Source organism: Neophocaena asiaeorientalis, unplaced genomic scaffold (assembly GCF_003031525.2).
Source record: "Neophocaena asiaeorientalis asiaeorientalis breed wild unplaced genomic scaffold, Neophocaena_asiaeorientalis_V1.1 scaffold71, whole genome shotgun sequence".
Classification (NCBI taxonomy): Eukaryota; Metazoa; Chordata; class Mammalia; order Artiodactyla; family Phocoenidae; genus Neophocaena; species Neophocaena asiaeorientalis.
The window spans coordinates 2263086-2268048 of record NW_020175439.1 but is presented as its reverse complement, the minus strand read 5'-3'; the positions used below and the strand labels follow the sequence as shown (position 1 = coordinate 2268048).

Genomic DNA, 4963 nt, shown 5'->3' with positions numbered 1-4963 from the left:
CTGAATGCCTGGGGAAATTTTAAAAAGAGCTTTTCATGGAACTCTACCCCAGGCCAATTAAACTGAAGGCTCCAGGGGTGGGTCAAGGCACCCTATTTGTGGCATTAAGAAAAAATCTCCCAGGTGATTCCAGTGTGCAGACAGGATTGTAATACTAGCTCTAATCGTATTTTCCTCATAGGACCTTAAGTTTCTCAATAGCAAATTCTCCATTGCTTTTTTTTTTTTTTTTTTTAAAATACTATCCTGGGCTTCCCTAGTGGCTCAGTGGTTGAGAGTCCGCCTGCCGATGCAGGGGACACGGGTTCGTGCCCTGGTCCAGGAAGATCCCACATGCTGCGGAGCAGTTGGGCCCGTGAGCCGTGGCCGCTGAGCCTGCGCGTCCGGAGCCTGTGCTCCGCAACGGGAGAGGCCACAACAGTGAGAGGCCCGCGTACCCGCAAAAAAAAAAAAAAAATACTATCCTTTGAGGCTGGAGATGGACCACTGTATCTTATTTCTATCAGTGAAAATCTACTTTACATCACAGTGGGACAATGTTTATGAAATTTTAACCCCTCCCCGCTTTTTGCTCTTTGTAGCTCTACCTCTCCTTTCCAAGCCCCTGTTTGCCCGTTGCCTTCAGGGTGAGATGTGACAGGGTGGAAGGTAGAAAAGAAAGGAATCTCAGAGTGGGAGTTTTCAAAGGTCTCTAGACTGGGAAGTCTCTGGGTCTAGGCCAAAAGTTGCGTAAATGTGGGGCTTATGTGTGGGATTTGCTCTGGGAAACTAGAAAATATTATTCTAGACTGGGGGGAGGGGAGACTAAGAGGGAGTGGGATGAAGAAACCATTCAAACAGAAATAAGAAAAAAATGGATAGAAGGGCCACTGCGGGCAACTTGAGGGAGAACCAAGGAGCCAGGCAGCCTCCATGACTTGCCAGCTGCCCCTCCAGGTGAGGGTGAAGCTTCCCTTCCTCCACAGTCACCCTTTGCCTAGTGACCACCCAGGAGCGGGATGCCCACTCACGGCAGAGATTTTACACACTCCCCTTCTCTTAATCCTGGGTGCTCCATTCCCACTGTAAAATAGTCTAGAACATTCTTAAGCCCTGAGAAGAAGGATGGAGCTCAGGACACCACACACTCTAGTAAGATGTCCTGGATATTTTCCTAGGATTACAAAATTCTTAGAAAATGTAGAAATGAAAGATGACTCTCACAAATTGTTTCATTGCTTTCATACTCACACTTAATACCAGAAAAAGATCTATCCAGTCAGCACTAAAATTCAGACACCTTAGAATTATAACTTCCTTAATGGATATAACAAAGGTTGAAAACATTTTAGGAAGGAAAGTGACCTACATTCGATATTTTGTAGACTGCTAAGTATGACAATAAGGGACATATAGAAGAACAGTATAATGTAACAAACTGAATTTGGCCAGAACATTCTCTGGGAAGGGAGTTTATAGGATCATACAACATCTACCTTAATTACATACCTGTCCAAAAGATAGAACACAACAGGAAGGATATAGTTTAAACTAGCTTGGAGGGATATAAAATAGTTACCTTGTTATAAACTTCAGTTGTTACATACCAGCAGGGGACAAAGCATTTGTTTTCTGTTTTAAATTTTGTTTTCCAAAAGCAACATTACTATGGACTTGCAATGAATGGGAAGAGATTTTTCAAAAAAGGATATTTTATTGCTTCTGAAATATAGTAGTGAGAGTGCCAATGTTGCCGAGTCTACATTTTTCTTCAGCTGTTAAAATTTGATAAAACCGATAGTTTTCAAAACATTATGTTTTGGTGAAAAATTTTTGCAGATGGATGGTGGTGATAGTTGTACAACAACGTAAATGTACTTGATGCCACTGAACTATACACTTAAGAATAGTGTACATGGTAAATTTGATGTTTTGTAGGTTTTATCACAATTTTTAAAAAAGGAATAAAGAGGGCCTTCCCTGGTGGCTCAGTGGTTAAGAATCCGCCTGCCAATGCAGGGGACACGAGTTCGAGCCCTGGTCTGGGAAGATCCCACATACCGCAGAGCAACTAAGCCCGTTTGCCACAACTACTGAGCCTGCGCTCTAGAGCCCACGAGCCACAACTACTGAGCCCACGTGCCACAACTACTGAAATCCGTGTGCCTAGAGCCCATGCTCTGCAACAAGACAAGCCACTGCAATGAGAGAAAGCCCACACGCAGCAATGAAGACCCAATGCAGCTATAAATAAGGTAAATAAAGGAATAAAGAGTCCCTGTTTCCAGATTGCAGGAGGAAAAAGCATAAAAGCATTGTGTTTGTGGTTTTGATTGTGTGTGTGTACACATATACGAAAAAAGGAAGAGAGGCGATAAAAAATAGTTTTCTGATGATTTGTATCTGGCTGATGGAAATGTAAACATACGAACATCAGTGCATGTTTAAGACCTTGTAAGCTAGTGAAAGCACCTGAGAAATGTAGAAAAAATGAGTCTTACTTTATAAAACATTACAAGCTACTTAGCTCATGCTAAGAAAAGGAATCGCAGAATCACTTATAACATTTAGCATCTTGTTCAAGGCCCAACTAGTCATGCTCTCCTCCAGTCTTATACCTGGTCCCTGCCATTCAAAGCACCCACAGCCAAAAGAAAAAACTCCACACAAACAGACAACAAACGCGTCTTATGAAATCTCCAAAAGTTACCAACATATTTTGAAATTTTTGCTATTCAGTTGAACTATTGGAGAGGCATCAACAAAGCAGTATTAAGATACATAATAAACTCTTTACATAGACCTGGATATTACGACACAATTTGTTGAAATGGGGTTGATGACGGTATGAGGAAAGATATCTATTACCCAATATATTTCCAACAACTCCACCAGTAATAAAAATGCCAGTTCCATCTACTCTGCCTGATTCTGATGTCTGTTTCAATAGGTAAAGACCTGGGAAGTGGGGCGGGAGGAGCTTCTATGTGCCAGGCACTGTCCTGGGGTTTTATATTCATTATTTCATACAGTCCTGACAATAACCCAGACAATATTGTTATACCCATTGTGCAAGGAGGAAAGTAGAATGCAGAGATTATATAATTTGTTCAAGATTGCACAGCTAGCAAGTGACAGGGCTAGGATTCCCAAACCAGGTCTGACCAACTCCAGAGGCTGTGTGCTTAATCTCTATGATACACCATATGTCTATAGAGCTAACCCTGTTATACATAATGTTTATTTTAGAATGCATTTTCCTTTCCATTATAAAAGTAACTCAGACCTTCCAGGTCAAGGTGGCTGAGTGTGCACAGACTGAAACATTCCCTTCTACTACAAACACAGAAATAAATGAAAGACAAAACCCCCAAATGGAATGAAAACCTGTAGCTATAGGGGCTGCTACTGGGAACTCATGGGGAGCTAAGGTCAGGTATGTGCTAAGAACCAAGGCTTCAGTGCCATACTCACCTTACTCAGGGCAGTGGCAGACTGAACTGAGAGCCCTGGGTGTGAAGTCAGGGCTGGACAGCATGCTCTCTGCTCAAGAATATAGACTAAAATAGCTTGCTTAGATTTGTAAACAGAAATCTACCCCTTGCCCACAGCAGCACAAGGGTATAGGGGCACTTACGTGACCGGAAACTGACTCACACCCAATATACAAAATTTAGTCTCTGCCCAGAGCAGGAACAGGAGACTACTAACCTAAGATCAAATTTATAGACAGAATCTGCAACCAGGAAACTATCCAACAGTGAAGAAGAAAACTCCTTGCGCAAAGAGCTCGCAGATAAAATGACAAAATGCATGAGCCCATCTAGTGCCATGAAAAAGAGTGAACCAATACAATAACTCATGCTAGCAAAAATGAGGAGAAGACCTTGAAAGAATTAGAATACGCATACATAAGTATATATTATTAAAATCCTCTGAGAGAAAATAAAGGATGGTATTCATAAATCAAGAAGAGGAAACTATGAAATGAGAAGAGGCAGATACTGAAAAGAACTAACTGGAAATACTGAAAATTTTAAAACAATCATTTAAATAGAAGGTATACTCAGCAGTTTGGATATACCCAAACTTACAGTTAATAAATTACAAAATCTAACTGAGGCAAGTACCCAAAACTCAGTCTAAAGAAATAAAGATGGAAAATAAGTTGAGACTTCCAATTGTAAAGAATAAGAGTTCCCGAAATGGAGAACAGAGAACATAAGGGTGATGAAAGATTTAAATGCCTGAGAACATCCCAGAATTGAAGAAAGACATGAGTCCTCAGGTTTAAAATGTCCCATTAATTGAGAACATCAATGCTAAAGAGAAAATATTAAAAGGTATCAGAAAGAAAAGACTACTCAGACTGACAACAGACTTTTCCTCAGCAAGAATAGATACCAAAGGATAATGAATAATAATCATGAATGGGCTGAGGGAAAATTAGAGTGAACTTTGTAAGTGAGAATTCTATACCCAAATAAGCTATTATTCAAGAGCAAAGGTGAAATAAAGACATTTTCAGAATACAAGGGCTACAAGATTATATTTCCTACAGAATCCTGCTAAGAGAAATATGTAAAAACAATGAAGAAATAAAATGCCAGATGAAACAGAAAACACATTGGTTAAAAAATGTTGTAAATCAGGGTGTGCTCAGAGCAGGGGGTCTGAAGAAATGGCTCACCTGTTTACAACACACCCGACAGGAATCAGGGTTCATTGTGACAAGGGGCACAAAACTTGTGGCCTTCCTATGAACAGATACCCAACACATATCCGCCCTTCACCTGCACGTGGCTGCTGGGCAGGACCAGTGGAACAGGGCTCAGTACTGGAAGGAAAGCTACAGTATTTAGTGGGGGTGTTTGCCACCTGGAGCCTGTCCAGTCCACGTGTGGCTGGGCCATGAGTGGTGTTATAGGCATAAAGGCTTTGAACCCCTCTCTTCAAGGAAAAAAGAAAAATAGATTCCGTGTAT

The 4963-nt window shown here is 41.0% G+C and overlaps 1 non-coding gene across 1 annotated transcript; it reads left to right on the top strand.

The window, feature by feature from the left end:
- The first annotated feature begins 4629 nt into the window (after positions 1 to 4629).
- LOC112415050 (small nucleolar RNA SNORA11) lies at positions 4630 to 4759 on the top strand. Its single transcript, XR_003006268.1, has one exon. It is a non-coding gene; the product is annotated as a small nucleolar RNA SNORA11 (small nucleolar RNA).
- Positions 4760 to 4963: the final 204 nt, after the last annotated feature.